Genomic DNA, 15887 nt, shown 5'->3' with positions numbered 1-15887 from the left:
GAGTAAGCATAAAATTCAGAAACACACCGACTAACACAATTATTTTCAAACAATATTTTGATGTTCCTCGTTGCAATGGAATTTCTAAAAATTCGAAAATTCTTTTTCCCACTTATTTTCATATTTAATATCTCCACGTCAAACCCAATAAATTTTCGTTAATCTTTGCACTAAAATATTTCATCTTTTGGCTTTTCTTCTATTCGCGCGATTGAGAAATCGATGTTTATCCAGCGACGTATTGTGGCCGTTAAATCGGAAGTGATTCCCCACCAATCGGTCTAATTTTCCTCCCAAAATACGCCATAATTCAGCTCTGAAAATCGACTTGCTATATTCCGAACTATAATTCGATCGCGGTTAAACTTAATACGCGGAAACGATCATTGAATGAAAGGCGCGCAAACAAAAAGGGGAATCGGAGAGGCGATGAAAAAGCTTCGTAATATAACTTTATTTACTGAAAATCATTGCGAGCCAATGCGTTCTAAATTCGAAGCTTCGTTGCTTCGTCCGAGAGACCTTGGTCGCATCCAATTTGCCACATTTTGTCAGTAACGTTCCCGCAGCTGTTCCTTTCATACTAATCCACGTACGATCAATACGGACCAACGAATTTCCAAATAATTCCTGTACCTGAATGATGATAAATATGTCACGCGATCGTGAAAAACGTCAAAGTAGTTCGGTCGTTCGAAAAGAGTCAAAAATGGCATGTAGGTCGGACCCGCTTCGTCCGAATGATTGGAATTGGAACGCCCGCATAAAATCGTCGGCCTTGAGATTGAAATATCAAAGAAAGTCTCGAACTCGCAGCGACAAAAAGTCTGCAAAATGTGACTCCACCGAATAGTTAAGCATGGAAACTCGGGCCGGAAACTGTGATCGAGTACGTTTTCTTGGCTCTCGCGTTGGACCATTTGCTCCACATGGGTGTGATCGAGTGTGGATAAATCGATTATCGCCCCGGGCTGGTAGGTGCAAAATTTTAACGATTTCCGGCCGAGACCCGAACCGATGCGGAAATATATATAGAGACGCCAGCGCCTATCGATATCACCGCCAATTCTGGTGATTACTTACGTGCAAAATACCTCCGTCTCTGTCTAAGTATACACGTCTGTGTACGGCCTCTCAAATTGCGCATTTCACGAGCTATTATCTCGCAGAATGTGCTTTCGAAAATTCCTTACTCAAAGTTGACCCCGTTGCGTACACTCAGCAAAGAAACTTCGTGATCAACCAAATGTGGCGAACAAACTGCAACTCGGTGACTCAGCTTGAATTCGCTTTTGAAAGCTTCGCTCTTCGCGAAGATCGAAAACGATAAAAGTTCCAAAGTCCATCGAAATTTTCAAGGTTACAAAAATGCCCGCTTGGACCAGTGGCACGCAGTCTCGTTTTTATCGAATATTTTTGGGTTTTCCAAACCCCTCGAAACATAAGCTTCGAGAATAGTTAAGTCTCGACGGGTTTTATTTACAAAAATATGGAGTACGCTGTGTGTTTTATAAAATAAAGGAAATTGGAATGGAATACTTTGTGAATCGAAGTCAAAATCGATTCGTCCAACACTTTTTATCGAGGAGAAATTTTGAAAAACTCCAATGAAAAGTGCTTCTACACGATTTTCAATTACGTATCTTTTTTTTGACTGAAAAATAAACATCTTGACCTCCTTACACAGTTTATTATAGAGATGACTAAGCTTAAACGGCGATCGAGGTTAGATCAGGCTTACAGTATATTCTTTACATTGTGGAATATCTGGGCATTCGACGATCCAAACCAGACGCTCGCCTTGGGCTCTCGCGTTTTCTCTCTACTGCAGCGCACCGCCAGCTGCGGGGATTTCCTGCTGATGGGGCATTTATGATAAGCCGGCTCTTCCCTACCTGCTGTACCTCTCATGCACACGCACCCACGTACCCAACTTGCAAGATTTTCCGGTCAGTCTATCTTATCCAGGTCGGAAGTTGCCTAACCCTCCGCCGGACTTGCTCCTAGTGTTTCGCATATCGCATATCAAATACGGAAGATTAATCCTCCGGAAATTCGAGACTCTCGGTGCAGTTTGGAAGTCTGAAAAATTTTACCACCGTCCCAGTGATCCTTGTCTCGAAAACTCATCATTTGCAAACCGATAAATATAAAAACTAACGAGATCAATGGGAGTATGCCAAACTTCAGTTTTTTTTCGTATCGAGAAAATCATTTTTTGGTAATACAGCAAATGAGCAAATTTTCGAATCACTCCGATACTGCGAAATTTTCAACTGAATTTTACGTGGCAAAGGAACGTGAAAAAGAAAACGTATTTGAAATGTGATATGTTGAAATTGTAAAAAGCAATGATGAAAAGAACAACTCTTTCTCAAAAATAATTGAATGTTAAGAAAAAATTATATCGAAGAAAGTGACAGTTTTAGTTGCAGTTTGCGAACCTCTAAGAAAGAAGTCGTTTAAGGTAGTTCATTCACGAAACGATTTTCTTAAGAAAGTCGTGAAATTTACACAGAGTAAATGCGTAGTCGACTGACACGTATATCAAATTTTAAAGAGTTCGTCTTATTGGCTATTTAGATAAACGTGTTTAAATATGAAGAAAAATACACGAGGGTACAGAGACTATGCTTGAAAAATCGTTTATCTTTCTATAATGAAAAAGTAAACAATGACAATGAAATTCGAGACGATTGTCTTACTACTAATAAAGGTATGTTACGTTAAAGATTGAGCGAAATTGGTAATGAGCACTCGTATAACCTCACATTTGCTTAATTCGGCATTTCGTTTCTTCTTGGCTTGGGCCATCCCTGTCACAGCCTTCTATCTTTATATTAATACTTTTTTCTTGATCCATTTTCCTTTGAGTTTTCCCTTTGCGTTCTCCAATGCGATGTTTTACATGAAAACAATAGTATTTTAGCCAGGGACGAATGAAATTCTGACAACAAAATTTAAAGTGATTAGTATATATTTAATTGGGAAGTTAAAATCGAACCAATTTAGAAACCTATAAAATACGATCCTTCGGGCATGATTTACAAGAAAATATTGTCATTTGTTTGAAATTGAATTTAAAAATAAAGAATTTCGAATTTATCACGTCTCGTTTTGTATTAATGCCAACCGTTCCGTCCTTTTTTACGTGAAATGCCATTCAATATATTTTTGTTTTGTTTCTTTTTTTTTTATCATTTTCTTTTTTGCCAAGCAAACACAAAAAGTAGATTGAATAAAGTTCTCAAAGTTGAAACTTCCCGAGTGATAAGATCGCACTCCGTGCATCGAATAATGGCCAAAGTCCCAGAATTTCCATCTCACTTCCATCGGGTGTGAGTAAGTTTGTCGTAAGTACAAAGTTGATAGGAAACAGAGCTTTGACACAATGAGTTGGCTGGAGATGTTAAGAAGTGTGGTTTACAGAAGTTTGAGTGAAACTGTGTGTTTCAAAATTGATACCTTATCCCTCGCCTCGCGCATACGAACACAGGTGCGTATATATACATAGATAAAATAAGGAGCGAAACGAAAGATATTCCGCAGAGCTTAGAGCTCACCTTTGTGCAGCAAAGAGGAGCTTCGACGAGAGTTGTCGATAGGTTTTGGTTGCCTTCTGCTTTGGCTCGACCACAACATATCGATGAAAGCTTTCAGCGCACATTACCAACTACTGTCAGAGATATTTTCCAAATGTCTGCGCACATATACGTATAAAATGTAACTAAGTGTATATACGTGGGTACGAGACTGATGGAAATGAGGAGGAGTTGGAAGGAAAGGACGCAAACAAGGCAAAGATCCTGGAAGTTTAACATCCGAGTCGGAAGTTGCTTAATCTTTGTTCCCATGAGTGAGAGCAAGAGCTCGAGATTGAAAGAGAGAGAGAGAGAGAGAGAGAGAGAGAGAGAGGCTAAGATTTTCTCTCGTGGAAACTCTAAACACGGCTAAGCTGTGAATAGGATTTAGTTGAAATAGTTGGGCGGTGAAGCAGCAATAGGAAAATCGATCGATAATTCTGTAGCGCCCTCTCCTCGCACCCTTTTCTCACTGTATCTCTATTTCTCTCGCTCTCTGTTTCTCCAACTTCTACGAGCCTCAAGGGCTTTCCGCATCCCCTAAAATCCCGGTCCCGCCGCCAGCCCACGGCCACGAGAAGTCGAAGTGCGCGGAATCGGAAACCGCGATTAATTCTATTCAACGGAAACGTTGCCCAACTAATTGGGACGCTCTCGTCGTCTCTCTTTTCTGCCTGCCCTCGCAGCATGTATATTTCTATGTTTGCACTCGCTCTATCTATGTATATGAATAAAACACGGTCTTACGCACTATAAAGCTTAATTGATGCGCGGGAGGATCGACCGGAAACGAATTTATGCGAATCCCTGATAAAGCTATTCATGAAGCTGCGCTTCGACAAAAGTCGATGCTTTGGCTGCCTCGAGTTTGTCACTTGCGCGCGACCCTCCAAACATCAGGGCAAAGAGGAATTTCACGATTTTTTCTCCTCGACCCACGTCTACGCGAGCCGTGAATCACCGATCAACGAGTTAATTAGCACTTTTTTTTTCACTCAAACAAACGCATAGTTCAACGCTTTTCATAGAGATTAAAATCGAAGATATTTATAAAACGATTCCTCGTGAATTTCTCCGCTCGTCGCGTTGCCAATTTTTATGCTCCGTATAGAAAAATTCCGCTCATGAGGTCGTCCATTGCCTCGGATATGAAGCTCTTTGTTCACTTTATCGATTCTTCGCTCGCTCGATTCACCAAATACCACATTTTTATCCAATAAAATTTACCTCTCGAAATATCTATATCTCAGCCCACGTCTCTGTGATAAATATATATCTTACACCGGCGTCGCCTAAGCACGGATATATCTAATCCCAATGATTTATTTTCTTTTATATTCTTTTTCACGTACTGGTTCTATCAAAAGTCGCATTGAAAGCTCATCGAGTATTCGCACTGAGAAGAAAATGTGGTTTAAACGCTAGAAAAATGTTGAATTTAACTCAAATATTTAGTCCCATATGCACGACTAGATATTTATTAAATTTCACAAAATCTTTAAATTATTATTCAAATAGATAGCGATTTGGATTTACGAAATTGAGGGTTATGTGACGGTATTTGGGTTACTTTAATGTCATATTTTGTTGCTACGAAAATAATTGTGTATCAAATCTCTGTAGACTGTGTTGCGATAAGAAAATCTTCAGCTGAATTAACAAAATGATACAAAATATACTAAACTTTTCTTTCGAGGTAGACATTCGTGGAGACAATGGATTTGGTTCGTCATCGATAAGCTTTGGTTTGGCTATACACGAAGAAAAAATCCGACTGTCAAAATCATTTATTATTTTGCTCAAATCGTGTTGGCTAATATAATAATACATTTGAACAAATTTTGGGTTATATTGAACCGACCAGTATGATTCGATTTACAAAATACTTATCATTCTCAACAAAACCGTTTAGATACTTCAGTGCTTGATATTCAAAAAATTATATGATAAAAGTGTACGTTAATTAGGTAGAAATAAGCAAATGTATCGAGTTCTTCGAACAAAAGATTTCGTTTCACTCGTAGTTAATTCACATTAACAAAACTTAAGTGATTCAGATAAATGAACTTATTTATCGCAAGCGGATGTTACATTAAGCACCAAAATATCAACTAAAGACATTAAGCTGTTGCAACGATGTTTTTTCTCAGCGCATATACATGCCCAAAATCTAGAAAACAAAAAACATTTTTCCTCAATGTCTTTCTGTGATTCAGCCCTGACAAAAGATCAACCACACGTAGATGGAAGAAACCAGCATAACATCGAAAAAAGCCTCCACAAGCTTAAAGTTTCGAGCACAATAATTCGAGGGTCCCGTTGCTCGTACGTTCTATCCTGCTCAACGCCACACCCGCATTGAGGAATCTTTGCATCCCCAAATTACCAATCAATCGTCACCTTATCAATAATCCACCATATAAAACGGAAAAGTCCTCGTATATTGGCACGTTGGAAATTTCGCGATAAAATTCCGCCGTCATTCTCCCTCGTATCGGAACAGAATGAGTCGCAAATGGCGTTCACGGCTCATGATTATATTTCGGATAAAATATTGATCAATTGATTTTTCAATTTGCTTCTCCTATAATTGATGTCTGGCCCGCCTGTTTGAAATAATAATCCTCACTCACCCCCACCCACCCCTTCTTCCCCTCGACCGATTCCAACGTACATAAAATGCGATGTTATTTCGACAAGAATAACCAAACGTTTCGATTCTCCCTTTCCCCCCTCAAATATTTTGTCAGTCGGTTATATAGCGTAAACATTGCGAGAGCTTACGGATGTTCTCGTTGACTCTCGCGCGCGCGCGGATGCTGTTGGCCATCACTAACTCGCACGTATGATGTACGTCTCTATCCTCACGTGGATATCTATACGCACGTTTTATATAGACAAACAGTCTGTGAATCTTTGACGTCTCTCTAATTCGGTTCTCATTCACTCGCGGCTCACCCCGAATACATTCGGCGTGCATTCGTACACAGATATTTAAGTATGCATGACGATAGCGTGTGTACAAAGATGTAGCCGCGCGAAGCACAGAAACTACGAGTACGAATGCCAAAACGCAATTGCTGCGCAGGCGAGAGCAGAGGGGAAAGAATTTTACGGTTTAGAAGTCCAACGGTGGTCCAGCAGATGCACACGGAGTCTTCGAATTCCCTCGTGTCGAAAGGTCTCGCGCACTCCTGGCTTGCGATGAGAACATCCCGCCCGAGTAATCGGGCCACTTTCCTGGTGGGGAAAGACGCTCCTGCTGTCCCTGAAGTTAATCGATCTTCAGTGGCTTTCGCACTCCCTAATTGTCGAATGGTAAACTCCAATTTTGATTTTCTTCCGCAATTGATTTTCATTCGCTCAAGTCCTTTCGTCCCTCCTCTCTTGGGACGCTCGCTGGGAAGTCTAACTTGAAAATACGACGAATGGAATGAGCTCGATGAATTAATCTATCGTCGGCTCTGCGTTTGATTAAATTTCGTCGAATTTATTGACACAAACTCGATTTTATTTATACACGGAGAATATTCCCGTCGCACTTTTCTTTTTTCTTCTATTCAATTTTATATCCGACCCGTACAACTCGCGAAATAAGACAAGAATAGTATGCAAGTTTTTACGCGCCCCCCCCCCCCCCCCCCCGCCCGCGCCCCCCTCGTGCCAAAGTAATTGAGAGAGAACTCGCAAAAGAATCAATCTCATCAAGAATCCTGAGAATTTACGAGGGGCAAGAACGAGAAGGAGAGAAAGAGAACTCGGCGCGGAGGCTCGGAGAAAAGGAGGGAGCCAGATGAGAAACAAGAAGCTTTTATCAGGGGAAAGAAGTTTTGTTCCTTTCAGGATTTTTATCTACACAGCCACTGTACACACACACACACACACACATTGGAATGCAAAGAGAACGAGGCGCGAAGCAAGGACACGTGTCTGAAAGAAATTTCCGAAGGAAGACTCAAAACTGCTAAACATTTCGCTGATGAAGGAGTGGAGCATTGTTCGGTTTGCTGTTCGTCCAGCAGTGGCCGGAGGCGTTCTTTACCAGACTCGATAACAAAAGAAACATTCGTTCCATTAATAGATGATCTTGTGCCAACGGATGAAGAAACCTCGGGAACTGAGGAAAAAATAAATGGGAAAAGAGTGGGTGCGAAGTGTTTCGAGAGTGCGGATAGGCAGTTTCGAATAATCTGGGAAAATTTTTCTTCGAAAATGCTTTTTCATTAGATTTTTCTCGACTATTCGCTGACTCAGTTGGAGAAACTCGTTCGGTTTTGCTGAGAAAATTAACGCATACGAGGACATGATACTCGAGAGCTCCGATAATTTGAGCTTCGAAAAGACTTTTTCAAACGTCACCGTGGAAAATGCTCTTTCGGAATCTTTTAAGAGGTATACGCGTTGGATGTTTATATGCGAAGAGAATTAAATGCGACACGAAGCCGCACGGCGAGGTGTACGCTGCAGCGCGAAAAAGCTACCCTTCCTGTCAGCTTCTCGTCTCGCCAAAGTAATTTCCTCTTCGCCAGCAGCATTCGCGCCAGCGCCCCATCCACCTTTCTTCTCGTTTGTCGTTGCAAGAACGAGCTCTTCCTAACTATTTTTTCGCGTGATAAGAAGCTTCTCACGCATAGTCGCACGGAGACCGGGGACTTTTACACGCGATACACTTTATACGTATATTGTGTACAAAGAATAAAAATCTTGGTGCCGTGATGAAGAAATTTTTCACGAGTTATTATTCGTTCACGCTTCATTTCTCTTCGTAAAGTGGATTTTAAGGGACGAGTTCACCCTACAGACTTGCTTAAAATTTACGAGGATTTTTTTGTTGCGCCACAGTTCTGAGGGTTTTCATTCATTTTATAAATTTGAAAAAAATTCAACAGCAAACGAGAGCCTGAAAAATTCAAGTCCGCAAAAATAGTACTGAGAGTGAATGCTCGACGGATCCGAACCCGCACTACTTGTAATTAAAAATCGTTCAAGTTAATAGTTTGAAGTGTGTGAAATTTTATCTGGCACGAAGCAGGGCGGTTCATTTTCAGAGAAATTGTCTGCGCGTTGTCAAATGAGGTGAAATAAAGAAGATAAGAGAGGCCAGTAGAACTGATCGACGATTATGATTCTTGCAACGAATCTTAGCCTTTTGCAGCAGCAATTCGAGAGCTCGTTCTTGTGCTACGAAATTTTTCTTCTTTATCGGACTGGCCGCCCGCTCTCCTCTCGTGATGCTCCAACACTGTTGGATTCTTTCTTTCCTTCTCCCTTCGCTGCTCGCGGTATGAAGTGATTTATTTCCCCCAGTATTTCACAGCCACCGTGAAGAAAACGTTCGCGTTCTCACCCGAGCAATCCTTTCCTCCGAAGCTCTGGAAAACCCCCCAAGCGAACTTCCTCAGCCGAAGCTTCGACTCGGCTCTTTTCTTTCCTCCTCTTACATTTTTTTTAACCAAGCCTCGGTGACTGGTCGCTTCGCTCTGCCTCACCCACCGTTGTCTCGTTCATCCCCCAACGTATATTTCACGCACACCCGTTACAGCGCCAGGCTTCAAACACGTGTATACTTCTTCTATGTATAAATATATAAAACATTTTTTTATACGTTCGTTGTTCGAGTTTTTTATCCCGTGAATCCTAAAATCTGATCTAACTTGATCCAAGAGAAAAAAATAATCTCAACTTCTGTCGGATTTATCTCTCATCACTCGTAAAACTTAAACACTGCAATGAATTTTAATTCGTTTATTTTACGTATTACAAAGCAGGCTCAAATGGTGCGAGTGCTCCAAAAATAGAGTCAATTTTTGGAGTGAAATAATACGAATCGTTTGATAATAAAATAATCAAGTGTGAGTATAAAAACAGTCTTTTAAGGCCTTATATACGTCCAGAATTTTCGAAAAATCAATTTTTTAAAACAAATTATTATTCTTTATAGCTTTGGGCGTATTTCTTTGAGTGTCGATTGTTAAAATTCCCTACAGATCGAAAGTTATTATAGAAAAAGTGACTGCCCAACGAGAGGGCCGTACAGTTTTTAATTGTTTTTTATGCTTTTTTTTTAATATTCGAAATTGTTTTTTCTATGGTCCGTCGAGTCGGTTTTCGACATTTGCGATTAAAAAATTTCATAAACATAGTTAAAGCGTGACATTTATGACAGACTATAACTACAACTTTATTTTACAAGAATTTTCATCAACATTTCAAGAAGAGATGATGCAAAGTGATTTTCTGTTGACATTTTTGTTGAAAAAAAATGAAATAGATTTTTTTACAATGTTTAAATACTAATGAACAATGTATAAAAAATATTTTTATTAATTTCTATTGCTATCTCTTCTAAAAACAGTTTTTCTTTTAGCTCGCTTTAGGCACTGCTGGACGTATGTCAGGCGTCAATTATTATCGTACTTCTGAACCAAATGACGCATGATCCTTGTCTATTATTCTCGAGGAGTCATTCTCACCATATTTTTTTTTCTCTTTTCCATTTTGGAGCTCAGCTCAAAATCAAGTGTTAGTTACGTACCATTTTGAGGTTTGAGATTTATGACTTTACAGAATTCGCCCAGAGTCACTAACCGTGAAGGATTTTTTTTTTCTTGCAGACTAATTTCGCATTATAAATCTCTTGAAAACGAAAATTCCTTCGATTCTTACGTCCTTTGATTCAAAAAAACGTTAATTCTTCTTCTTTTTCGTCACTTGTGAAAAAACATATTGACGTACACGAGAATACATTTTTCAGGCTAACAATACAACTTTCTTTAGTTCGAATCGACGAAAATATGTTCGAGTCGACTGCATTCACTAGTGTGGCTATATAAATTCTCTAAATTCGTCTAGCCTTCCCGTGGGTTGATTTCTTTTAAAAGCGTGAATCATCGATCTCGTATTGGTTTTTATGTGTGTTTTTTAAAAATATTTTTTGTTTCGACTGGCTGAACGGGGAGAATAATCGTCTCGTATCTGCGTTCCTTTCAACCAGCCCCCTCGCGCATTTAAAACAGGGATATTGTGGCTTTTGCGAAGATCAATCGCAAGGAGATGATGAGAAAGGCTCAAGAGAGCACTAGACAAGTGAATCATCTGCTCCTCGCACACACGCGTGTTTTCAAATATACATATTTATATGAATACGTGGCTGAGCGTATCTAGATGTGCACTAGAAAATCACGCGAGAATTTGAAGGATCGCACACGTGTTTAAAATCGAGTGTAGATTTACGTCCACGTGTATTCACTTTTCCTTAATGCGCACTTCCGCGAGGAAATTCCGCGATCGCCTACGTCAAAGGGTCAAAGGATCAATAAGTCGGTCTGCTACATTGCACCCTGATCATCCCCCATCGAGCGATGAGCGTCACAGCAGGGAGGAATAAATGACTTCTCGAGATTCGCTCGTTATTTTCGACAGTACGAATGTGAATGCACTTGAGCAAACGCTGTCTCGAAATGTAATTTATTCGGAAAGGGAAACGGCCCGAAGTGTGCCGGAAACGTTGGATTTCCTGTTGAGGAAAAAACCATAAAACGTATTCGAATAAAATTGATTTTCGTGGGAGCGTTTGCCACAAATGGAAATGTGGAAAATCTGACCGATGGTTCGTGGCTCGTGGAGGCCGATAAAGCTCTTGTGAATGGAAAATGAAAGGTCGAACGAGAAGATGCTTTTCGTATCTCATTCACTGCTACACGGAGTTTCTGATTCACGGGATTCCAAGGTTTTTTCCCCACTTCTTTACCTGAATTATCGTTGCTCCGTTACACACCTCTCTCGACCGAAAGAAGAGCACCGCGGCGATTCGGGGCTAATGCGAAATGTTCACGGGGTCAAAATTTGGCGGCACACACACACGGTTTGAGCTGATCGGCATAACTGCCTTCGAGGAGACCACTCACTCCCGGAGTCCGCGCGACTCTCTCTCTCTCGCTCTCTCTCTTTCGCTCCCTGTCTCCGTCTTTTTCTCTCTTCCTCTCTTTCTCTTCTCTCAATCACGATCCCTCTTTCTTCCTCTTTGACTCGAGCTCTTCCTCTCCCTCTCCGATATTAACAGCTCCCGTGCCTTTTCCGTCATGTTCTCCTCGTCTTTTTCCCTCTCCCGCTTTCCTCTCGCACAGAGAGTATACTAACATTTCAACGCATGCATATATGCCCTCGCACGTATACGTTTACTCGCGAGTTCCTCGGTCCTTCTCTCTCTCTCTCTGACTCAGAGTTTCTCTCGACCCTGTTGGCCCCAAAGACGCTATCTTATACCGATCTAAAATTACCTCAGAACCGCCGGAACGAAACTGAAGGCGCGCGCCGCCCGACGTTAATCCCGCAAACACTCACACACGCGCCTCAACACATCGAATTTTGCCTTCTCCGGGTTTTTGCACGTGATTTTAAACATACTTGGCTCCCCCCCCCCCCCCCCCCCCCCCCCCCCGGCCCTTGGCAGTTTTTCGACACGGGGTGAACGATTTTCGTTCGTCAAACATTTTTCTCGAGACGCCACTCACGAGACTCGGTGGAAGGTCGAGGCTCAAAGAGTTCTTACTTTTTGTTGGCGTGCGCGCGAAGATTAATGATTTTTTTAAGGCTTCTCGTTTGTTTGATTTTCTGGATAATTGTTGACTCTCGCGGTTGCTTATTCTTTCCAATAATTCATTGGGACACGTAATTTTGCACTTTTTGCGGAGCGGAAGAATCGGGGGCTCTTCCGGTCGCGCTTCGCAGTCTCGGAAATTTCGGCCTACGGCCGAGTATTTCCGTGTTGAGGCTGGCCTACATTTCATGTTCGTCTCATCCCACCCAACGTCGCGGCGGAGCTCTCTTTTCTCTTCTTCAAAGCCGCAGTTTCTTTCGTCGAAGTTGCCTAAAAGTATTCCGCAACGTTGTTTGTAAAGATATCAAGACGATCTTACCAATGAAAACTTTAAAACACACTCGATTGAAAGTGCGTCGAAGTATTTATCGTATATACAATTTCCACCATTTATGATCCGCAGTAGGATGGAGAAATAAACATTTCACGTAAATTTCTGTGATTATTTCCGGAGTTGATAAACCCCGCATGTGCGAGAAAAAGTATGAAAAATCACGCGTAATACCTTCGTGAAAAAAAAAAAAAAAAACAATCCGAAAACAAATAAATCAATGTCAGCGCTGGCCAACTGTCGACGTTGATTGTTCTCGCGACGAGAGAAGTTCTGAGCATTCGAGTGGAAACGGTTATCCACCTTGGGTGCTCTTAAACTGACATTTATATTCCAAACGACTACCAGCGCCGCCGTTGCACCTTTCCGGCCAATATACTTTCCTCTACGACACGCAAAATCGCGTGAAAACTCGCTCGTTCCACGAGCCCGTTAACGTCCTAATGGGAGTGCAAAGCGTCAGCGAGTGTATTACATTTTGCCCGGCGAAAGCTTTTCCAGCTTGGGAGTATCTTCGATTGTTATTCGCCAACGATTTTTGCCTATGCAATCGCGGATACGGCTCGACCGCGTTTCATCAATTCCGCAATCTCTGTTTTGAGTACAAAAATTCGTCGCTCCAATCTAAAAACTCGAATTTCCTTCCCACCAACTCCAAAAGTACCCGCGTACCAAAAACTCCGCAATTCTTCCACGATGCAAAGCCCCCAAAAACAATCGGCCACCCCGTATACTCGGACAGTGTCCACGAGTTTGAGAGGCAGCCCTTTCATCCCTTGCCCGGACTAATAGACTCGGACGAGACGCAGCCTCGGTCCCTCTCTCCCTGCTCGCTGTCCTGCACACCCTCCGATGCGTTCTCGCTCTCCTCATAATATTCGAGTCTCGTTTCAATGGCTCATCTCGAGTGTCGTGACAGCACGTGACCACGTGGAACAAACATCGACTAATAATAAAACAAATATATGTGTGGGAGAAAGTGGATGAGTCGAAATATACGTTCGTAAAATATATAACGACGAGCACATACATAAATATATATACACGAGGAAAGGGGTGTGGGAGGGAACACAGCGAAAATTCCAAAGGGTCTCTCGAGAGACGGAAAGAGAGAGGAAGCAGTGACGGACGATATTCCTGGCGTACGAGAGGCCCCTTCTCAACGACAAAGGGAGATAATTATTTCACCTGTTCTCCAAAGCTCGCGTACACACATGTACGGGACAAGAGGGATAATTACAGGCGTACGATACACATGTAACATGCATCGCGAATGCGTGTACGTAGGTATACATAAGCCGAGGAGGAGGCGAAGGGTGAAGCGAAGGGGTGAATGCTCACACGAATGCATCGTGTCATAATCGAGGGGAGAGAATACGGGAGCGTGCGTATAGAGGATCCACAGTGTAAAAAAGGGCTTTGGGGGGGTCGACGAGCGAGTTTGCGTAGAAAAAAAGCGGCGCCTCCCTGCTCCGGAGCCTCGCGGAAGGTGGACGGAGGAAATTGGGGGTTGGTTTCGAAGCGCTGTCATATACACGAAATTGCTTCTTTCAGCACACGTGCCCGGAGAGAAATGCATATGCATGACGAAAGCATAGTCTATACGAAGCTTTTGCGAGAGTCAAAGCTTATGTGTGCTAAAGTGAGGCTTCGCAAGTGTACGGGGTGAGCCGAAAGTGGCGGGAAAGAAGATCGAACTGGCGCTGGGAATCCGGAGTCCTGGAAGGAGCTCCGAAAAACTTTTTGTTGCGTTCCCTTCTCGGAGAGATTCCTCGATCACATTCGCACGTAAAATCATTAGCGAAACTTTGACTTTGTGAAATCCACCATCCCCGTACAGCCTCCGACTTGCACGAGCTTTCATACACTCATTTTGCGAACGTTCATGCACGGGGGCAGCACCGCGAGAAGGGTCACTCCACTATGACCCTGTACGTGCTGCTGCTTAAATAGAAAGCTTCGTAGTTCGAGGACCCTCGCACGCACTCTGTATATTGTATTCGCGTGAGAACCACCACACATATCAGCCTTTCACAATACGCGCATAAATGTGCCTCTGTGTACGTCCGTATACATATGTAAAATACGGAATATGCTATTCGTATATATACGATGGCATATTCTCTACTCTCGCATTCTTCAGTCTATCCGGATTCTCTCACAGACGCGCCCAAAACCCACACGCCGACAGCCCCCTGTACACACTCGTATATCTGTACCGCGCCGGGGTTTTAATTAACCCGTTTGTTTGTCCGCTCCGGGGTTCGCGTATTCCGGGGAATCGCACCAGGCCGACCCTGTGGAATCCCGTATACCATGTAAATAAATATATAGACACTATTTCGGTGGGATATGTGCGCGGTATCCGGCTCCAAAATATTATTTTCTCTTTTCCGTTTCTCATGCTTTTCTCCAACGCGTATACTACCCTCTTCCTATCTCAACGTGCAAAATGAGGTATACGTCTGAAACTCACGTGTGCATCGAGCGAAAGACCGCAGACGCGAAGGTGTCTGTCGCTCCTCCGCTCGGCATGCACACGCGCGACACTCTGTGTCATGGATATGTATTTCGAGCTCGATATATTCGTGTCAGAGAGGGAAAGATAAAGAGAGGGGGAGCGAGTGATGGCCCGTCTGTCTAGAGCGTTGTCTGTTCTGCATCCATTTGTATCTTTAGAGGTGCCTCACCTGTGTGAACAGCATGAAAAAAAATGGAGTTTCCGCAGCCCCCTGTGGGAAAACTCGTTAAGGACACTGGTGAAAATTGCATGGAAATATAAATTGTTCGGCTCCTGCGGACGAAAGGGTCTACTGTCCCTCTGGAACAAACGTACGGTTTGTATAGGACGCCCTGAAAATTGCGATGTGAAGCATGGTGCGTTGACAGAAGTTCTGGCATCGTTACGACGCAATCAAACTTTCAATTATTGTTTAACTGCACTTTTTACCGAGCCCTTTCGTTGACATCAAATTTCAACTGCCACGCCACTCGAATATAAATGACCTTTACAATTGCATGTTTGCAACAATGTGCAGCTCGAAGCTCACCGTCATTGGAGCAGAAGTTTTGGAAATTTGTTGGTCCTCCATCTGCTGCAACACTCTTGTCTACACGGAAAAAACGAGGCCGTTGCAGCATTAACTCCAAGAGCAGTAATAACAATAATTGTTCCATCCACCATTGTAAAAAGACCAATGCCCGTACCTTTTATTCAAAAGACTCAAGAGTCTTTTTCTCCATAAGCGTAGTTAAAAATGTTTTCAGTCACTTGAAATGTTTTTATTGTAAAGTATGCTCGGGCAACCCTACAAACACATTCGTGTTTACATTCGTGTACATTTATCATAGAATTTACTATGCTGACAGTCAAAAT

At 42.4% G+C, this 15887-nt stretch overlaps 2 protein-coding genes across 2 annotated transcripts in view; one reads left to right on the top strand and one right to left on the bottom strand.

The window, feature by feature from the left end:
- LOC122405986 (uncharacterized) overlaps positions 1–11474 on the bottom strand; it is a 31351-nt gene extending 19877 nt beyond the window's left edge. The window contains exon 1 of the mRNA XM_043411108.1: positions 11332–11474. The gene's annotated coding sequence lies outside the window, so the exon portion shown is untranslated. The remainder of the gene's footprint in view (positions 1–11331) is intronic.
- Positions 1–15887, top strand: part of Ror (Tyrosine-protein kinase transmembrane receptor Ror) — a 188806-nt gene that overhangs the window by 70746 nt on the left and 102173 nt on the right. The window lies entirely within an intron of this gene.

Source organism: Venturia canescens, chromosome 2, assembly GCF_019457755.1.
Source record: "Venturia canescens isolate UGA chromosome 2, ASM1945775v1, whole genome shotgun sequence".
Classification (NCBI taxonomy): Eukaryota; Metazoa; Arthropoda; class Insecta; order Hymenoptera; family Ichneumonidae; genus Venturia; species Venturia canescens.
Note: the sequence above shows the minus strand (reverse complement) of the source record. Positions and strands in the feature narration are given on the sequence as shown.